Source organism: Canis lupus, chromosome 25 (genome assembly GCF_003254725.2).
Source record: "Canis lupus dingo isolate Sandy chromosome 25, ASM325472v2, whole genome shotgun sequence".
NCBI lineage: Eukaryota > Metazoa > Chordata > Mammalia > Carnivora > Canidae > Canis > Canis lupus.
Genome location: NC_064267.1, coordinates 12,249,853 through 12,272,417, shown reverse-complemented (window position 1 = coordinate 12,272,417; position 22,565 = coordinate 12,249,853). Strand labels below are relative to the sequence as shown.

Genomic DNA, 22,565 nt, shown 5'->3' with positions numbered 1-22,565 from the left:
GCCAAGCTGAGACATAACATTTGCCATCACAACAGAGAAGATGTAAAAGAAAGGACTAACAAATGTGACCAAAGACACAGAAGTGACAGCAGTCCTGGGTCATGACTTGCAATTCTTTTTTTTTTTTTAGATTTTATTTATTTATTCATGAGAGACACACAGAGAAAGGCAGAGATACAGACAGAGGGAGAGGCAGGCTCCCTACAGAGAGCCCAATCCTGGACTCATCCTAGGACCCCAGGATCACGACCTGAGCCGAAGGCAGATGCTCAACTGCTGAGCCACCCAGGTGTCCCCGGATATTTTTTTTTATTAAAAGAGGATTTTTTTCTTCTTTTTTAGTGATTCCATTTGATTGAACTTGAAAGCTTTCAATGAGAAAAATTCCTGGTTTCTGTGGCTTTCCTTCGTAATGCTCAAGTACATGGGAATTTCTACTGGATATTTATTGCTATTTATGGTAAAAGGACTTAGAATAGCAAAACAATAGTGAATAGAACAAAAATCATCATTCTTGTTTCAAATCACAAAACTTCTGAAGGGTGGTTTGTAAAATTTTTCTTTACGAGGCTGATTTGCATAAATCTTCTCTGAGAAGTTTGAAGACTTATTATGGACCCAAGGATATGCACATCTCTTAAAATCCTCAACTTCTTCTGAAAGTAATCGAAGGGAGCAGGTGCTAGTTGACATGCAACAGATGGAGGAGAAGTGGGAACACCCAGCTGTCTCACTGAGGTCATGCAGAATGAATTGTCCTGGGCTTAACATTGAGGCACTGACACTCCACGCTGGCAATGTATTTTTTTTCTAGTTCTGAGTCGCAAACTTATTGACGGTGGAGTCTTCAAAAGAGCCTCCACTATAAAGCTGTTAAAGTATGAGTCTCTGGTGTGGGGCTGAGTGTGTGTGGGGAAAGTAACAGCAGTTTTATTTTTTTAATTAGGTGGGAATTGATTATAGTCTTTCTTCTAGAAAGGAACACCGAATGACTTAGTCCTATTTGTGAAGTGTGATGTCCCTGTTGGGCTACTGATGTTCACAAAAGAAGGATCACAATGGCACTAATCATGACTAAGAAAATAGCAGCAGAAACAGGTAAGATAAAATATGACACAAAGTGTGCTCCAGACATTGCAGAAAAGAAAAGTGGATTGTAATCAGTGCCAATGCCCCTTTCTTGGTAAGTATTGCCTGCAAGGTTGAAAATCTGCCACAACACGAACAGCTGGCAGATGCTGAGGCCAGCAGTACATCACAGAAACAGGAATTGGGGCGGGGGGCATGCGCGGGCATGTTCATGCTCTCCCTCCTGCCTCATTTCCCACCACCTCCCGCTGCAGAGACTGCAATGCTGCCCACAGACCCTCACCCCCACCCCCATTCCTCACCCTGTAGGAGAAATGAACCGACCTGAAAGGAGCAAGGCTAAAGTCTGTAGGGCAGAGCCAGCAGTCTAGAGATGCAAGTACAACCCTGATGTCCTTCAGCAGGTGAATGCATAAAATTAAGGAGAGCCTAAAATTAAACTGTGGCATATCCAGACAGTAGAATATTATTTAGCAATAAAAAGAAACGAGCTCTCAAGCCATAAAAAGACATGGAGGAAATGTGTATGTGTGTTGCTAAGAGAGAGGGGCCAATCTGGAAAGTCTGCTTGCTATGTGGTTCTAAGCATATGGCATTCTGGAAAAGGCAAAACTATGGAGGTAGTAAAAAGATTTGTGGTTGCCAGGGATTTCGGGGGAGGGAGAAAAGGAGGGATGAACAGGTGGAGTACTGGGCACTTTTAGGGCTGTGAAACTATTCTGTTTAATACTATACTGGTGGATACCTGTCATCATTGTCAAGACCTATGGCAGGTACTACATAGTGACCCTTATGTAAATGATGGACCTTAGTTAATAATAATGCTCAGTATTGATTCACTGTACTACATGAATGCAAAATGTTAAAAATAGGGGAAACTGTGTGTGTATGTTTTGGGGTTGGGGGCACAAGAAGGTATGTGGGAACTCTCTGGACTTCCCACTCACCTTTTCTAGTGCATGTTGCCCTTGTCCTCAAGGTGCCCTCATGGTCCAGGATGGCTGCCAGAGCACCAGCCATGTAAGTTCCAGGCAGTGGGAAGCAGCATCTCAGGTGGCCTAGCTTTCATTAATTAATCTTTCTGGATGTCCAACCTAACACATACATTTCTATCTCATTAGTCACAGGGTCACACATAGCTGCAGAGAAAGCTGGGAAATGTAGTCTCTTCTCTGGGTGTGTATTGACACCCCTCCTGATATTGCAGTTCTGTCACTAAGGAAGAACGTGAGAACGGGTACCCGACAGCAGCTAGCTGTCTCTATCTAAGGAAGGCACCACCATTCTGGAGAGCTTTAGGGTATGGCCTTTAATTTTTTTTTAAAGATCTTATTTATTTATTCGTGAGAGAGAGACACACACAGAGAGAGAGGCAGAGACACAGGCAGAGGGAGAAGCAGGCTCCATGCAGGGAGCCCGACGCGGGACTCGATCCTGGGTCTCTAGGATCACGCCCTGGGCCCAAGGCAGGCATTAAACCACTGAGCCACACAGGGATTCCCCCCTGGGTATGGCCTTTTAAAGAAGCCCTGCAGCTTTTCAAAGACTCTGCTTGGGGGACACTGAGTCGCCCCCAACCCAGAGGGATTCCAGAAAGAATTCCTGACTGGTAAGGAGGACTGCTTTACTACAAGGAGGACCGAGGAGTCTTGCCTGCTCTTTATCCCTTCAAATGAAGACTCCCTGACGTCCCCACTCCTACACTTACATTAAGGGGCCCACCAAACAATGACTCCTGTGGTAACATTAATGTGGTGGTGAAGCACAGGCCGCCTACTCTCATGAAGGGAAACCCTTGCCTACATGCCAGGTGGGGCTCAGGAGCCGGGGCAGCAGGACACAACCACTTGTTCTCTGCTCAGTGGGGAGCACAAGCCTCTAAGGAACGATCACATGAACTCCTGGGTTGGTTGCCTTCCCTGCAAGAGGGTAAACCACAGGTCCCCCAGCAAAGGGTGGGGATGCACTGGCACAGCCGATGGGGTTTCCATCTGACTACACTCACTGTGGCCTTCTGGGTACATCAGATGCTCTGCTAATTGCTTTAAATGGTCACACAGCACCGGAGGGGCAGAGAAGCAGGCAAAGCCACAACATGGAAAGAGTGTGTGGAAGGCATGGAGACACCAGGTCAGAGTAAACCCATGACATGGGCATTACATCTTTCCTTCAGCCTTTTAATGGTACTATATAACCTTCTATAGCTACCCACTACCAGCTTGTTGATTTGGGAACCAGCAGGACCTCTGAAATACCAGCCACATGGCCCAGGGGGCATATTTGTTGACTTTCACACAGTTCAAGCAGAACTGTCCTGGAAATGGGATGCCTGCTTCTCTGCCTCAGCACCCTTTGCTGACCTGGCCATAGGAGCCAGAGCCCAGATAAATAAGGTCAGATATCTCTTTCTCTGTGTGTGTGGGGAAAGCATTTTGCTTTAAAACATTATACATTGGCTTAAATTTTAAGTTAATTAACAGGGAGCCTGATGTGGGGCTCGATTCCAAGACCTCGTGATCATAACCTGAGCCGAACCGACTGAGCCACCCAGGTTCCCCACAAGTTTGTATTTATTAGGAGATATTTTGTGCTTATATATCAGAGGAGAGAATGAAGTTTAAGGTAATTTGAAAGAAAAGTATCCATTGTGAAAAGTCACTTTTACAAGGTTTCCTTTTCTTCACTCATTTAAAACACACTTAATGAATATCTCTCTGTAGCAGGCAGGCATCATGTTGTTTTGCAAGAGGGAAGGTACAAGGTAGTGGTGAGCAGGATTGTCTGATCACCAATGACAGATCCTGGCTGGTTATTGCTGAGCTGTCTTCATGGTGGACAGTGGGCCTGCCAGGTCCCTGCAGTCTCTGTGCCAGGCTAGGAATGCCATCTTCCTGAAGATTGTGCCTGTCTGGCATTGCCTTTCTGGGTCCAGCCACCTCCCCTGAGGCATGCAACACTACTTTCACTGTTCCCCACCCCCCCATCTCCTCCTGAGTCAGAGAGAGTCTTGTTCTAGGAATAAAGTCTAATTCCTACCATACCCCAGCTTCCCCAAAAGATATTTTGTAGTCCCCAACTCCTCTCCTCATTATAAATATACAACCCTTATGCTTCTGAATATGGCATTATATCTATATACAGAATATTTTAGTAGTCTTTAAGGGCTTGGACTTCTGCAATACAAAGCCAAGAAATCTGTGGGGGCTGTCTCTGATTCTGTCCTACTGCATCTCTCTTGGGGCAGATAATCTCAACTGGCTCACCACCAACCTCCTTCTTAAAGAGTTCATAGGGTTAGAAGGGCTCTGCTATAAAAGCCCAAATAGGAAGCCCCTAAACTGTTTTTAGGTACCTGTGGTATGATCGTATGTGCATTTCCAAACAGTCATTTTGGTTGCAGTGGGATCACCAGGTCAGGAAATTAGCAAGAGCTGGGGATAGGTTTTGGGCACATCCGCTCTAGTCATTCATCAGGGGAAAACCAGGTCTAGGCAAAGAAGACCTAGATAATAGTTGGAATTTACTATCAAATTATTTGTGAGAGTTTGGTTATAAGTATAGCTCTAAATCATAAATAACTTTTAAAGACATATCAAAAGTATCTCCACTTGGCAGGTTGACTACAGGATTATATAGTTTGTTTTAAAAAAGGAAATCCAAATAGGAAGGGTGCTTCTCTTGTCTCTCAGCTAACCAATTTACTGAGTCTTTGGAGGTCACTGAGAATGTGCAACAAGGTAGATACCATATACTGGGGTGGTAGTTACCATTTACTCAGAGGGCAAGCCTCAGGAAATGCCAGAGGAGTGAGTAGTAGACTCAAAACTCAAAAAATTTAAAAACGAACAAAACATAAAAAAATCCCCCAAACCTCAAATCTATGCTTCAGTGGCCAAAGTTAGGCCTTTTCTCTGCACTTCTTCCTCTGATAACTTCAGGCATGTGGGTGTTCCTCTTAGGAACTTACTGAGATGGGCTTTATCCCTGGATGATGTTTGTCTTTCTAGAGGCAGGGAAGACAGGTACAAATGACAATGGGGATGAAGTCTCAAGGTGGCACAAGTGCATTCCACTGGATTATTTAAGGAATTCTTTGTTGCTATTAGAACACTTGTAAACATCTTGCAGAGAGAGAGAAAAAAAGACAAAAGGGTAAGAAAGTTTGAAATGAATGAGAACTGAGTAGCAAGATCACATCGAAACAATTCTTGCTGTCAAATCAGCCATTCTGCCTCAGGTTTTCCTTAACAAAATTATTTCCCTTTTTAGCATTCCATAGTGTCATTTTTTATCATTCATCATTCATCTTAAGTACAGTCTGGGCCGGAGGTTCTGTCTTTTCCCATTTATCACTCACATCAAGTTGCATTTTATGGTGTGTCTTGGGAGGTTTGCATGAGGATAACACTAATTTAGGACGATTCTCCAAGCCAATATTTGGGTAAGGATACTGCCCATCTGTGATGATTTAAACAAATGAAATTTTACAGGTTCATCCACTTAAAAGAGTTTTTTGATTGACTTTATTTCTTAGAGCAGTTATAGATTCCCAGCAAAGGTGAGTAGAGAGTATAGAGAATTCCCATATATGTCTTGGCCCGCAACACACATACCCCTCCTCCCCCACTATCAATGTCTTGTATAGAGGGATACATTTGTTACAACTGATGAACCTACATTACACATCATCATTATCAACCAAAGTCCAGTTTTACATAAGGGTTCATTCTTGGTGTTGTACACTCTATGGGTTTTAACAAATGTATAATGACATGTATCCACCATTATAGGATCATACAGCATAGTTTCACTGCCTTAACAAAATCCCTGTGCTGGGCAGCCCTGGTGGCTCAGTGGTTTAAGTGTGCCTTTGGCCCAGGGTGTGATCCTGGAGTCCTGGGATCGAGTCCCATGTCGGGCTCCATGGAGCCTGCTTCTCCCTCTGCCTGTGTCTCTGCCTCTCTCTCTCTCTCTCTCTCTCTCTCTGTCTATCATGTATAAATAAATAAAATCTTTAAAAAAAAATCCCTGTGCTCTGCCTGTTGATCCCTCCCTCCCTTCTAACTCCTGGCAACCAATTTTTTACTGTGTCTATAGATTTGCCTTTCCCAAAATATCATATAACTGGAATCATACAGCCCGTAGCCTCTAGATTGGCTTCTTTCACTTAGTAATATGCATTTAAGTTTCCCTCATGTCTTGTGATGGCTTAATAGCTCTTTTCTTTCCACTGCTGAATAATATTCCATTGTGGGGATATACCAGTTTGAAGGATATCTTGATTGCTTCCAAGTTTCAGCAATTGTGAATAAAACTGCTCTGAACATATGTGTGCAGGTTTTTGTGTAGATAAGTTTTCAACTCCCTTGGGTAAATACCAAGTAGCACAATTGGATCATATAGTACAGAATGTTTGGTTTTATAAGAAATCTCCAAACTGTCTTCCAAAGTGGCTGTACCATTTTGCATTCCCATCATTTTGCAATGAGTGAGAGTTCTGTTTGCTCCACGTGCTTGTCAGTATTTGGTATTGTCAGTAGTTTGGATTTTAGCCATTCTAATAATGTATGGTGATATCTCTCTTTTTTATTTGCAAGCTCCTTACTGACTTATGATGTTGATTATCTTTTAATGTTTATTTGTTATTATTATATCTGCTCAGATCTTTTGCCCACTTTTAAATTAAGATTTTTGTTTTCTTATTGTTGAGTTTTAAGAGTTCTTGTATATTTTGGAAATCAGTCATGATCAGATATGTAGTTTGCAATTATTTTCTCCAAGTTTATGACTTACTTTCTCATTTTCATGATGTTCTTAATTTTAACAAAGGATTTAATTCATCAATTTTTTTCACAGATTACGCCTTTGTGTTCTATCTAAAATGAACAAAAAGTCATTGCCAAACCCACTAGATTCTCTCTTATGTTATATTTTAGGAGTTTTATAGTTTTGCATTTTACATTTAGGTGTGTGATCCATTTTGAATTAACTTTTGTGAAGGGTATAAGGTCTGTGTTTAAATTCTTTTTTTTTTCCTCCAGCAGAATTTATTGGAAAGACTATCCTTTCTATGTTGAATTGTCTTTGCTCCTTTTTTTTTTTTAAGATTCTTATTTATTTATTCATGAGAGACACACACATACAGAGAGAGAGAGGCAGAGACACAGGCAGAGGGAGAAGCAGGCTCCATGCAGGGAGCCCGACGTGGGACTCGATCCCAAGACTCCAGGATCAGGCCCTGGGCTGAAGGCAGCGCTAAGCCGTTGAGCCACCCGGGCTGCCCCTCTTTGCTCCTTTTTCGAAGAACAATTGACTATATTTGTGTGAGTCTGTTTCTGGGCTCTCCATTCTTTACCATTTTTCTATTTGTCTATTCTTTCACCAAGACCACATGATTTTGATTACGAACTACAGTTAGTAGTTACTTATGCTGACTCCTGAAGCTGGTAGTGTCAGTCCTTCAAAATTGTTGTTCTCTTTAAATATTGTGTTGCCTATTCTAGGTCTTTTTCCTCTCCATATAAACTTTAGAATTAGTTTGTAATATCCACAAATAATCTTTTGGGATTTTGCCTGAGATTGCATTGAATGTAATCAGTATGCATTTATTTAAAGATTTTATTTATTTATTCATGAGAGACACACACACAGAGGCAAACACATAGGCTCCCTGTGGGGAGTCCCATGTGGGAACCGATCCCAGGACCCCGGGATCAAGACCTGAGCCAAAGGCAGATGCTCAACCACTAAGCCACCCAGGTGCCCCAGTATGCATTTTTGTTGAATCTCTACCTAGCAGCATTGCTGGATTGTAGAGTAATTGTATGTTCAACCTTGATTGGATTTATGTTCAGTTTTCAAAAATTGTCTTACAAATTTATACCACTGCCAAAAGCATGTGGGAGTTGTAGCTCCTCTGAATCCTAGCAATAGAATTGTTTCCTTTTGAGTTCCTTTGGCAGATGTAAAATGACATCACATTATCATTGTAGTTTGTGTTTTCCTGGTGACTATTGAGGTTGAGTACTTTTTATACGTTTATTTGCCATTTAAGTATCTTTTGTCAAATTTCTGTTCAAGGCTTTTGTACATTTTTTCTATTGAATATTCTTTTTCTTATCACTTTGAAGGGATTGTTTTTCTATTGAAATGTCTTTTGTTGAGCATGTGCTGCATGCAAATATCTTCTTCCAATATACAGACTCACTTTTTACTGTTAATAGTATCTTTTGATGAATAGAATTCTTTATTGTCATGTAGTACATCTCATTTTTTCTTTTATAATTATTATTTTTGTGCCTTAAGAAATCTTTGCTTCAGGGGCTCCTGGGTGGCTCAGTGGTTGAGTGTGTCTGCCTTTGACTCAGGTCGTGATCCTAGGGCCCTAGGATCAAGGATAGATAGATAGATAGATAGATAGATAGATAGATATCTGGCACAAGATGTCTAAGGTGTGATGATAGAGGAATTATTTGGTCTTCTGCTGTTTCTTGTGTATGCTTACATCTAAAATCTTTTTTTTTTATTATTTCTTTTTTTTTAATTTTTATTTATTTATGATAGTCACAGAGAGAGAGAGAGAGGCAGAGACACAGGCAGAGGGAGAAGCAGGCTCCATGCACCGGGAGCCTGATGTGGGATTCGATCCTGGGTCTCCAGGATCGCGCCCTGGGCCAAAGGCAGGCGCCAAACCGCTGCGCCACCCAGGGATCCCGCTTACATCTAAAATCTTTTACCAAATGTAACAAGGCACTGATAAAGATTATAAATGCTGCAAGTTGTGAGACATCTCTTGGGGCAGGCGACTTATTTCCTAAGATCATGTCATATATCATATTGATAGATAGGCGGGAGCTCAGAGGAGAGTGATCAGCCTACTAAGAGAACCCAGAAATCATAGTAAGTAAGAAATGACAAAAGAAAAAAAAACTGTGAATGCAGAAAAAGGAAGAGCTTGGGTTGAGGGCCATAGTATGAAAGGAGTTAGGACAGAGAGACCTGCTTATACCTTGCAGACATTTGAGAAGATGATGTGAAAAGGGTATAGATTCCTGAGTGTCTCTCCAGAAGGCAGGATAACCACCCAAGGGTGGAAGGTACCGGGAATCAGTTTCAGCTCAAAAGAAGGAAGAATGGGATCCCTGGGTGGCTCAGCGGTTTAGCACCTGCCTTCGGCCCAGGGCATGATCCTGGAGTCCCGGGATAGAGTCCCACATTGGGCTTCCTGCATGGAGCCTGCTTCTTCCCCTGCCTGTGTCTCTGCCTCTCTCTCTCTCTCTCTCTGTGTGTGTGTGTGTCTCATGAATAAATAAATAAATAAAAATCTTAAAAAAAAAAAAAAAAAAGAAGGAAGAAATTCCAAGGTGAAAGCTACCGGTGGAATGGGTACGCTTATGAATACTTGTTGTGTTCCAGCAGATGAGTGTCCATCTGCCAGGGGTATCTCACTAGACTGGTGTCTGGTTACATGCTCCTTACAGTCTTCTTTTAAAGGTGATTGCCTAATGACTGATTAATCACAAAAGATTGCCCAAAGAAGTGTGACTTAGATTTAAATGAACTAAACCTTGGGGGTTTATTCTAGTGGAGAGAAGCCAGGTCAGATGCCAATTGGAGAATTGGGCTGGGCATGATGGAGAAGTTGTGTTGGAGCTCAATGGTTGGGAAAAGATCATACTGAGAGAGCAAAAATTGATGTTCAGAACAAAATTTGGTTGTCAAAAATGGGGGCAATGTGTGAGGGTAAGTTTCTTCACTTATCCATTCACTTTCTAAATATTTATTTTCTGGAATATTTATAAAATGGAATTATATACACTTGTTTAAAATAAATACACTAGGGCACCTGGGTGGCTCAGTGGTTAAGTGTCTGCCTTTGGCTCAGGTCATGATCCCAGAGTCCCGGGATCGAGTCCCACATCAGGCTTCCCATTGGGAGCCTGCTTCTCCCTCTGCCTATGTCTCTGCCTCTCTCTCTGCATCTCTCATGATAAATAAAAATAAAATCTTTAAAATAAAATATAAATAAATGCACTAGAGCTGCATGCATGAATATGGATGTATTTCAAAAGCTTAATGTTCAATGAAAAAAGCATGTCACAAGAATAAAGGATATATGACTCCAGTAATACAAAGTAGAATAATATACAAAAATTTTTTTAAAAACCCACATTGTGTAGAAACATACAATAGTAGTAGTCCCTTCAACCCTTTGAGCAAAACAAGGGAATTATTGATTTAAAATTCAGGTGATATGTAGCTCATGTAAGGAAGAAAAGAGTGTGATCAGAGAAAAGCACACATGGACTTCTAAGAAGGGCACCTGGGTGGCTCAGATGGTTAAGCATCCTTCTTTGGCTCAGGTCATGATCTCAGGGTCCTGAACTGAGTGCTGGATGGGGCTCCCCGCTCAGCAGGGTGTCAACTTCTCCTTATTCCTTTGCTGCTTCCTGCCACTTGTGTACTTGATATCTCTCTCTCTCTCTCAAATAAATAAAATCTTAAAAACAACAACAACAGCAACAACAAGATACCTGTGAAGATCTAATTCTTAATTTGGTGGTGGATACACAGGTGCTTATTTCATTACTCATACAGTCTATGCATTCTTTTGAATGTAAGACATAGTCACAGTAATAAAAAGAAAAGCTAAGAAAAAGCAAAGGTGAGCATTTAGATCGAAGGGACACACATGTCTAAAGCAGAATACATACAGAAAGTCCACACGTGGACATAGCAGAGAATGATGACAGAACCTCAAAAGCACAGAGAGAATCTTCAAAACCACTAGAAAGACTGAAAAGCACTGATACTTTGACGGACAGCACACTTATCAGCAATGATAGATGCCAGCCACTACCCAAACAGCGTCTTCAAACCACTGAGGAAAAGAACTGTACACCAGAATTTCTTACCCAAGATTATGGGTGGATTATGCTCAAGATTCAAGGTGCAATAGAAGCATTTTTAGACATACAGTCTGAGAGAGCTTTTGTCTCACACAAGAAAATTGGACCCAAAGGAATGAGTGGGAAACAAAGAGCTGGATGGGCAAAGTAGCTAGGCAATGTGTTGGGAAATCTAAATTACCATTAGCTGTAAAACACACAAAAAAGTGAATTTGGGAGATATTAATGACAAATTCGAATGATATTTAATGCACATGGTTAGCACGACTGATGGTGTTTGGCATTAAAGGATTCTGAGATTGTTATCTCACACTCTAGGAGGAGTAATAGACTCACTCCACACTTCAGTTACATGTGCTTAAAAGTTAAAGGTAACCTAAAGTCACAGAACTCGAGTGTGTATTTTTCAAACTAAAAGATGAAAATAAGAGAATAAAGGAAGTGTATCAACCTGATAATGGGGAAGAAATGAGAAGAAAAAAATATGAAAAATGCATGATAAATAGAAAACTAAAAATCATATGGTAGAAATAAGTCCACCTACATGAGCCATCACAACAAATGCAAATAAACCACATATTAAATCATATATGAATGAGCAGAACCCTTAAATTGAACTAGGAAATTAACAAAATCTGGTTCTCTGCTGTTTTAAAAAAGATCAAAGAGAGAGGACAGGAACAGGTGAGTGTACAGGCACAAACTAATCAAACTGAAGCAAGTGCAGAGGGTTTTGCCTAGAGGTGGAAATACCTGGGGTGATGGCCTTGGGAGCCAATGGGGCGGGTGTGGGGTAAGGGAGGCCTAACTGAAGAAGTGATGTGAGATTTGAGGCAGAAATGATAAGAATGAGCCATCTGGGTGCAGTTCTTCAGGCAGAACATCCCAAGGGTCCTAAGGGAGGAAGAAGCTTAGCATGTTTGAGGAACGGAAAGATTGGTGACCTCTTGACAGCGTGGTACAGGAAATAGATCATGAAGGGTCTCGAAGGATATTTGGTTGGGAAAAGATCATACTGAGAGCTCTTTTATTTTTAGTGCAGTGAGGAACCATTGGAGCATTTCTAGCAGATGAGTTACATGATCTTTCTTTAAAAAGATCCTTCTGGGGCAGCCTGGGTGGCTCAGCGGTTTAGTGCCACCTTCGGCCCAGGGCGTGATCCTGGAGACCTGGGATCGAGTCCCACATCAGGCTCCCCGCGTGAAGCCTGCTTCTCCCTCTGCCTGTGTATCTGCCTCTCTCTGTCTCTCATGAATAAATAAATAAAATCTTAAAAAAAAAAAAAGATCCTTCCAGCTACTGTGTGCAGAATGCATTATACAGAGTTATAGAGAAGCAAGAGGGAAAGGAGGAAAGATACTTGGCAGCCAGTACAATTGTTCAAGTGAGAAGAGAGTGTGGCTTGATCCAGAGGGGGTGTAGTGGACACACAGAAGCAGAGGTGGGTTGGAAATATGTTTTGGCAGTTGAGCCAATAGGACTTGTTGATTGATTGGAGACAGAGTCCAGGATGGAGAAGAATCAAAGCTGACTCTTGACTTAGGGGCTTGAGCAGCTGGGTGGATGTTGGTGCCATTCAATGAGATGGGGGAGGTTGAGGAGCAGCAGCTTGGGTGTGTGGGTAAGGGGTGCAAATCAACAATTCTGTTTAGGTTTGACATGATTGTCAGCTATAAAAATGGAATTATCAAGTAGGTAGTCCAATGTTTTAGAATAGAGATTAGTACAGATTTCCGAATTGGAGATGTAAATTTCAGAGTTATCAGGATAAAGATTGGACTGGAAAGACTCCTCCAAGTAGTGACTGTAGATGAGAAAAGGTAAGGGGCAGAACTTTTTTAAAAAAATATTTTATATATTCATGAGAGACACCGAGAGAGAGAGAGGCAGAGACACAGGCAGAGGGAGAGGCAGGCTCCCACAGGGAGGCAGGAAGGGATCACGACCTGAGCCAAAGGCAGGCGCTCAACCACTGAGCCACCCAGGTGTCCCCAGGATGGAGACTTGACGTTAGAGTTACTAGATTTAGCAAATAAAAATAGAGGAGTCCTGATTGAATTTGAACTTCAGATAAACAATAAATATTTTTTAAGGATATGTTCCATGAAATATTGGCGATATACTTATGCTAAAAGAAGCTTTTATTGTTTATCTGAAATTTAATTGGACACCCTGCAACTTATTTAACAACCCTTCCTAAGGTACATCCATATTTAGATGATATGTAGAAAAGGATGAGAAGCAAAAAAATGTTCCATTTGGTGTGACTATGTAACGTATTTCCCCAAAATGTGATGTCATAAAACAATGACATATTATGCTCATGAACTGTATGGATCAGGGATTTGGACAGGGGATAGTAGGCATGGCTTATCTCTACTCCTTACTCTAATCCTGGGATTCTTGCCAACACAGTGTCTCCATTCCAAGGGTGAGAAAGAAAATGCATATTCATGCAAGCAAGAGAGAAAGAGAGGGAGATTCACAGAGAGAGAGAGTGAGAGAGAGAGAGAGAGAGAGAGAGAGACTTTATCACTCATGTTTCCTGATCCTAGGTAACTTTGATTCATTCTACAAGGAAACTTAAAAGGAGACACTCCTCCATGCCTTGCCCTATGCTCTGGACCACAATAGGGATAGGAAGAAAGCCATTGCTCATTTTTCAAATTTTTATGGACCAGGCTCTGTGCAGGGCACTGGGAATACAAAGGGGCTTAGCCATGGTCCCTGCGTCCAAGCCCTTATCGAATGGATGGCTATGTGCAGACGGAGACAGACATGTTGGGAGAATCGGGGCTGGGCATCCCCATCAAACCTGATTCTGGCTTTTAAGAGAGAGGATGCAAAAATATAAGCTATTTAAATAACCTAGCAGCTGAAACAGACAACGAAAACAGGTGGAACCTGGGAGAGGCAGTGATTGCCATAAGGGGTTGGATTAGTTTGGAAAGATTTTGTACAAGAGAAGCAATTTGAGCTAGACCTTCCAGGAAGAGGAGAATTTGAATAGAGATCACTTCCCTTAGCAAAAGTAACGTAGACATCACCACATTAAACAACTCTGACCTTCCACATCCGGAACCCTGGTAACCACATTTAGTTGATATTGAAAAAGAACTTTCCTCTTACCTTCAACGTACTTATTACATATGTTTCCATTCAAGCGATAAAAGCTTCTTGACCTATGTTTTTCTATCCTCTCTTCTCTCATGGAGAAATTCCAGGAGTGAATGTATCTTTTCTTTTTAGTCTTGTTGAAATATTTATTCAAGCAATTAACAGAGCCATTTGTGTGTATTTTCCCCGGTAGCATTGTGGCAGGGAGAAGTGAAGGATGATGGGAGGAGCCCAAAGTCCTTTAGGTCACAGAGTAGGACACAAAAGTCTCACTGGGGATCTACTAGCATCCTTTCTCCTAAAGGAGAAGCAATGGAAAGGGCGACTCCCTGCCATAAAAGTTAATCTCATGAAAAGGCTAGAAGATTTTCTGAAGGCTGCCTCCAAACCGCAGGAGCCATCACCACTCACTCACACGGCTATCACTGTTTTCTATATTTTTATTATTAGATATTTCAGAAGTACAGAATTGTTAAAAGTCTAGCATACTAAATATCAATGAGTTCTTTCTATAGAATTAAACCATTGAAAACTTTTTGCTATATTTGCTTTCTCTTTCTACATGATCATATATATCTTTTAGTGTAGAAATTAGGTTATGGACATCATGGCACTTCTGTCCTAAATAATTCAACAAGCATCTTCTAACAATAAGAACATTATCCTTAAAAAAAAAAAAAAAGAAGAAGAACATTGTCCTATCATAAACCAGAAGAAAAAAAATCTCAATTTCTCAATGTGATTGGGACGCTTGGGTCGCTCAGCAGTTGAGTGTCTGTCTTTGGCTCAGGTAGTGATCTTGGGGTCCAGGGATGGAGTCCCGTAACAGGCTCCCTGCAAGGAGCCTGCTTCTCCCTCTTCCTGTGTCTCTGCCTCTCTCTCTCATGAATGCATAAAATCTTTTTAAAAATTCTCAATATGATCTAGCATCTAGTTTATGTTTTGATTCTCCTCATTATCCCCCAATTGTCCTTAGTTGTCCCTTTTTTTCAAGCCTGGATCTGACTGAGCTCCTCTTATTATATCTGGTTATAATGGCTCTTTAGACAATTTAAATATGGGCCAATGGCTTCACTTTTTTTTTTTAAGATTTATTTATTTATTCATGACAGACACAGGCTGAGAGAGAGGCAGAGACACAGGCAGAAGGAGAAGCAGGCTCCATGCAGGGAGCCCAATGTGGGACTCTATCCCGGACCCCAGGATCACAATCTGAGCTGAAGGCAGGTGCTCAACCACTGAGCCACCCAGGCATACCTGGCTTCAGTTTTTGTGTGACACTGATAATTGGTTTTTATTTTAAAAATCAACTATATCCAAGTATAACTTCAGCATAATAAATTCAGTCATTATCAGTGTTCTGTTCATTAATTTTGACAACTCTATACATCAGTGTAACCATTACCCCAATCAAAATGCAGATTTCTATCACCCCAGAAATCTTTGTGCCCCTCTGCAGTCATATCCCCTTTGTTCCTGGTTCCAGGCAAGCATTGATCTGCTTTCTATTATCATATTGATTTTCTGAAGAGACGAGGCCAGCTTGTCTTGTAAAACGTCCCACATGTCTAATTGTTTCCTTGTAGTGTCGTTACCTCCACATTCTAGCTATTGAATTTCCTGTGCACTAAAAGTTAGGTCTAAAGGCTTATTTAAGTGCAGGTTAAACATATCAGGAAGAAATACTGCATAGGTGATACCGGATACTTCCTGTTGCATCCTGTCAGTCAGGGAGCACACCGAGGAGTGCCATTGTTAGGGATGTTGAGTTTGTTCCCTTGGTTGAATTGTCAGCCACCTGTACGTGCCTTTGTGATAGTAAATTGTTCTCTTGAAATTGGCAAGTCACCTATAGGGTGATACCTTGGTAACGACCAAAGATCCTACTCCCCACAACCTTCTACCCCTTGCTTGTAGCATTCATTGATGGCTCTTACCTGAATCAGTTTTTTCATGGGGAGTTGCAAAATGATGACTTCCTAATTCTATCATTTCTTCTACCTTTGGAACCTGGCATTCTTTGGTGAAGAAAACTTATCTTTTATGAACTGGGGACTTGATCACCTAAACAGGCAGAGTAAAGACTGATTTCTTTACCCTTAATTACAATTAGGGTAATTAATTTGACCAAGAAAGAAAGAAAGAAAACCATAACTGAAAGTGAAATACTGAACAAATGCAACTCTTTCTGATTAATTTTATTTTTGAACATGTAATAAAAATATAAAAGGTTGTTTAATGGTTTAATGAAAAATGTTGTGAGTTTGTTGTCCTGTTTGACTCAGGACTTATCATGCCCTGAGTCAAAGGCAGACACTCAACCACTGAGCCACTCAGGCATCCCAGTTGTGTGGTGTCTTTATTGAAGGAAGCATAATGTTGACTCTAAGAAGTTAAGGAGGCACCCCACGTGTGTGTTGCTGACCATAATGCTAACCTCACCCATCCTTGGGCACAGGGATTTCTCCTATCCTGGGACTCTGATGTGGATTTCAAATCAGCCTTTCCCAGGATTTCTGAAGCCAGGGAAGGAAAGCAATGGAGGGAGGGAGGGGGCAAGTGGGCTGGATTTCTATGGGGAGAACCAAGGGGAAAGGGAAGGCTTGTACTATCACAACTTCCATAAGCAATTACTATGAAAGAAACTATTTGGACCATGAATGAATGAAGCAGGAAATGCGTGCATCGTCGTGTGATATAGATCTGGGTTAGAGTTGACATTAATAAACACGACTGTGTGGCCAGGTGAGCAGACACCAGCTCAGCAGAGATGGGCTCTGAAATGTCATCCTAAAAAGAGACATGCCAAAAGGATCATAGTTTTTCCTCAATCTCAGTTTCTGTCTTTCTCTCTCTTTCTCTTTTGTTTCTGTCTTGATGGAAAGTTTGCGAATTTTATACTGTTACAGAGGAAATAATCTGACTCATAATGCCATAATTTACATAGCTGATTAATATTGTTTTCCTCTAAAATACCAGGATTTAACACAATGATTTATTCTATGTTTGGAATTATAAACTTCACAAAATATATGTGCCCCTAATGATGTAAAATGCGGATACTATTTCAAATAATTGTTTCCTGCTTTTTAAAATATATAGGATCATTGATTTTAGAGGTTCTGTAAGTAATAGGATTTCACAAAATCTGTTGTGAGGCTATGGCCTAATGGGATTTTTTTTAAAAAAGGCAATAACACCCTAAGAAATTTGAAATGGAATAGTGCCGCAGAGACCTCATGCCAATTAAAGAAAGACACAAAGCAGAGTGCTATGTAAATTATTCTTAAAAGTACCTCACTAATACATTACAGGGATATTTATAATATGATTATAATCCACTCATACACCAGATATTCTGCTCCTGAAATCTTGTCATCAAGAGATCGACAGCTAGGGAACTAATATAACCACATAAGCTGCTCAGAGGGCCGTAGCAAGCATGGGTAATTCCAGTGTACTGCCTAATGAAAACGGACCCTCTGCCCTCAGCATTAACACCTTTATAACAGGCCTGATAGGCCCAAGGATCAATAACATTTAGAGCTACAAAATTTTAGATGAAACCACTGGAACCTTCAACACCAGCTGTGCCGGGGGGAGAGGAAGCCTTTGGCATCACTTTCAAGGAAAAAAACCCAAATATGTCTGAAGAACTTCAGATTTCTAAAATTCCCTTTTCAGGGACTTGTCAATAAGTCCAAGAAACTTATCCCAAATAAGATTGGGAAATGTCTCAGGGATAATGTAATCAATTTTGGGACGCAGTCAGAAGGAGGGTGAGGGTTCCTTCCCAGGTGACCTTCCACTCAACGGTGACTTAGAAATTCATTTTCAATCTTCTTACTGACAGCAATGAAACTCACAGCTGGTTAAGGACTTTCACCTTGCTCTACTGGGTTATCGCCTGACCAAAGAACACCCTCCCCAAATTCTCAGACTCAGAGGATAGACCCAGCACAGGATTGTGTGTGTGTATAGATCTGTGTGTGTGAAAAGATGCGTGTCCTGAAGGCATTAAAAGGGCATGATGTTGTCTGTTGTAGCTAATCAATCTGTGTGCATTGGTTCCAACATATTACTCAATTCGTGGTTATTAAGATCCTTTTTCTGCCTCTGAGAATACTGGAGAGTCCAGATCTCCTCACTATAGTAACATAAGTCACTAACTTAGGTGCTGTGAGGACAAAAAGACAAACCAGACATAGATGCTCCCCTTGAGGAGTTTACAGAGTAAAACTCGTTCTCAACTTTGGTCACACATTGAAATTGCCTGGGGAGCTTTTAAATAAGGCTGGAGCCAGTTTCTCTTGAGAGATTCTGACTTCACTGGTCCAGGGTATGGCGTGGGCATTGAGATTTGGAAGCTCCCGATGATTCTAGTGTGCATCCAAGGTTGAGAATCATTGTAGTAAAGGAAAGACAAAGCTTTCTGAAGCCCACAAGCTAAAATATAGTAAGAATTGCCAGCCGGGGCACCTGGCTGGCTCAGTGGTTGAGCATCTGCCATTGGCTCAGGTCGTGATCCCAGGGTCCTGGGATGGAGACCTGCATGGGGCTCCTCACGGGGAGCCTGCTTCTCCCTCTGCTGATGTCTCTATCTCTCCCAGTGTCTCTCATGAATAAATAAATAAAGTCTTAAAAAAAAAGAAGAATTATCAGTCTCCAGGAGTGATTATACTACTATAGGAATTTTGTGGAAGTGTAATAAAGTTTAGAGTTACCATTTTTTTAATATACATACATCCTGATGTGTGTCTGTGCACATATGTAGATTATACAATCAATGCATTCTTCTTGTAACAGATCCAGTGACATAGAAGTAATCAAAGTAAAACCTGCCTCACTCCACCCATCTTCCTTTCTCCAGCTTAAACAACAGAAATGTACTGTCTTACCATTTTTGGAAACCATTAGTCTGAGATCAAGGTGATGGCAGGATTGGTTCCTTCTGATTGCTGTAAAGGAGAATCTTGCACATCTCTCTCCTGGCTTCTGGTGGCCTCAGGTGTCCCTGGCTTGTAGATGGTTCTCTCTGTGCCTTCACCGGGTCCTTCCTCTGTGCTTGTATCTGTGTCCAGCTTCCTTCCTTTTTATTTCTTCTTGTTATTATTATTTTTTTTAACTCTAGTTGACACACAATGTTATGGTAGTTTCAACAAAGCGATTCAGTGAGTCTATACATTATGCCACGGTCACCACAAGCAGAGCTCCCATCTATCTCCCTACAACACTGTTACAGTATTGTTGACTTTGCCTTTTCCCCCAGGACTTATTCCTTCCAAAACTGGAAGCCTCTATCTCCCACTCCCCTTCACCCATGTTGTCCAACTCCCACCCTCTCCCCTGTGGAGGCGACCATCAGTTTATTCTCTGTCTACGGGTCTGTTTCTGGTTTTTTGTTTGTTTGTTCATTTGTTTTGATTTTCAATTCTACATATAAATGAAATCATATGATATTAGTCTTTCTCTGTCTGACTTACCTCACTTAACACTACACCCTGTAGGTCCCTCCATGTTGTTGTAAATGGCAAGATTTCATTTTTTTTAAAGACTGATACATACCACCTATAGGTACCCCTTCTCCTTTATCCATTCATCTGTCAGTGGACACTTAGGTTGCTCCCATGTCTTGGCTGTTGTGAATAATGCTGCCATAAGCACAGGGGGGTATACATTTTGATGTATGTATATATGTATGGGTAAATACCCCATAGTGCAACTACTGGATCAAATGATATTTTCATTTTTATTTTTTTGAGGAACCTGACTCCCCTTTATTCCCTGCCTCTACACTGGCTCCCTGTTACCACTGCCAATTGCTCCTGAGCAATTCCCCAGGCCCCCTTTCTATGCATTTTAAGCACATTTACTTAGCTATGACCTATATACCTACAACAGAGAGATCAGGTTACCTAATTTAATTTTTTTTAAAATGTAACAATTTTTTAAGCCATACTTTAAAAAATATTTATTTATTTATTTATTTATTTATTTATTTATTTATTTAGAGCGTGAGTGGTGGGAGGTGCAGACAGAGAGGGAGGGAGAGGATCTCAGACAGACTCCAGGCAGAGTGTGAGTCTGATCTCACGACCCTGAGATCACGACCTGACCGAAATCAAAAGGCGATCGCTTTACCAACTGTGTCACGCAGGTGCCCCTGAAGCCACACTTTCAAAGGACTTTTCAGTGCTACTGGCTGTTGGGTATGGATGTTTTCTGCTTGACTTACCCTCTCTCCTACATGGACTTAGCCGTTTCTCATTACTTTCATTCGAACTGATGTAAAAACTCTTAGAGTAGTAATAGTAATAAAACAGCATAAGTAGTTAAACAGGTAAAATTAAAAGTATGATTCAGAATCTCATTAAGATCTAGTGAAGAATTTAGCTTTGAATGTCCATGAAAACCAGAAACCTTTGTTTTTAAAACTAGAACCACTTCTGACTCAATTAAATACTCAATCAAGCTTGGCAAAATATTGGAGGGAGGTTGTTCTGGAAAATGAGTATGGTTTCTATTGGAAACTATAAAAATAACGTAAGCATGAGCATTTTTGAGTGGGAGTAAGAAAATGACAAACAATTCATTAGACTAAAGGGAAAGGAAACCCGACGGGATGTGGCAGTGAGCAGATGTTATGGCAATACCCTTCAGATTCCCTCCCTTATTATATTTGGAGGCGAGAGAGGTCACGCATATATAAATCTCTTGCAGTGACGAAGCTGAAGGTGGGGTGGGAGGGAACAATTGTCTCTCCACCGTCACTGGTGTTATGAGCCAGTGATGTTTAGGTGGGAATGAAATCAGGAGACGCAATTTCATGAAATAGTGCTGCTATTGTGGAAAGTGTCAGCTGCTCCTGGGAACGCCCACCCAGCGGTGACACAAGCAGGTAGATTTTTCAGGATAGGCTGCAGTTGTGTAAGATTTTGATCACACATTTGTTCCCTCTGAGATAAGAATCCTCCCGGTGCCCTGACACGCACTCTACCAGCTGCCTCTAGCTCCGTGTAGGAGGGACTGGTTTAGAGCCCGATGAAGTGAAAATGCTGAGGTGACAGCAAACAAAACACGGCAGATGCTGTGATTCAAGAGGTTCAGGGAGAAATTCTCTGATGCTCGAGCCTGGTTCTTTGCCTGACACTAGCTAGTCAGGGTATAATACTATAGTTTGTCAGGCTGATTATATTGGATGTGCTTGGATTTTTTTAAAAAAAGAATTCTTTTTCTTAAGAAACAGATAAAAGGAAGGAAAACAACCAGCTTTCCTAGTCTGGTAGCTTGATTCCCCCAGTATTTTTTTCCCCTTTTGGTGGGTAACTGTATCACAACATCTGGGGGGCTCTGTCTGGGAATACACCCAACATATAGCGCATGCTACTCCTAACCTGGTGGAAATTCCTGAAGCCCGTGCCTGGGCACCACTCCCACCTATACAGTGCCACATTCACTCAGAAGGCTACAGAGGAATTTGGCCAGAACAATATGGGTAATTAGCACTAAAAGATTATTCCAAGCCCTCATTTTAGACGAGTTTTAACTTATTTTTTAAATATTTTATTTATTTCTTTATTTCAGAGACAAAGAGAGAGATAGAGAAAGAGAGTACACAAGCATGAGCAGGAGGAGAGGCAGAGGGAGAAGCAGACTCTCCACTGAGCAGGGAGCCCAATGTGGGGCAAAAAATATGGAATGCTCCATGAATTTTCAGGTCATCCTGGTAAGTTTTAACTTTTATCTTTTTCTAAATGCTTAACAAAGGTGCTCAAAGAAAATAAAATCATCTCAGGGACAGAAGAGTCTGGTCTTTATTGACTGTAATCTGAGGACAGATACCAGGTGTACTGTGCCCACAGCTAGATCCTGCACTTAGCCCACTGTAGGTGCTCAGCAAATGCTTATTGAATGAATGAAGAGATTAGAGAAGGACAAGGAAAAATCTGGCCAGGATGATGAATAGGGACAACACCAAATATTCTCAGAGAAGAAATTCTATGATACGATGCTGCCTGAAATTTTCAACAAATCACCCTTCCAGGAGAAGGGTGCAAAGAATGCTTGTCCCGGGGAGATCTGGAGTGAAATCTTGGGGACAACATTTAGCAATATGCCCTGATAGTCTGGTTTAGGACATATAGCTGTCACCTGTTTGTCCCGAGGTCCTTCCCAAGGACACCTCTTGACCTAGCTCCTGGACCACCTCCAGAAGACAGAGACCTTTTGATAACTCTTGTGAGAGTCCTTTACATATGTTTAGAGCCTTCAAGGTCTACATCTGGGGGATTATGGCCCTGAGAGCCAGGATTTTCTCCCCTCTCCCCATGTCCTTCTTTCCTGCTGAAGATCTTGGGATTTTTTTTTTAATTTATTTTTTATTGGTGTTCAATTTACTAACATACAGAATAACCCCCAGTGCCCGTCACCCATTCACTCCCACCCCCCGCC

At 41.4% G+C, this 22,565-nt stretch overlaps 1 long non-coding RNA gene across 1 annotated transcript in view; it reads left to right on the top strand.

The window, feature by feature from the left end:
- Positions 1 to 980: 980 nt before the first annotated feature.
- LOC125753605 (uncharacterized) overlaps positions 981 to 22,565 on the top strand; it is a 34,857-nt gene continuing 13,272 nt past the window's right edge. The window contains exons 1-2 of the long non-coding RNA XR_007405787.1: positions 981 to 1,098; positions 21,699 to 21,840. This is a non-coding gene — a long non-coding RNA (uncharacterized LOC125753605). The remainder of the gene's footprint in view (positions 1,099 to 21,698; positions 21,841 to 22,565) is intronic.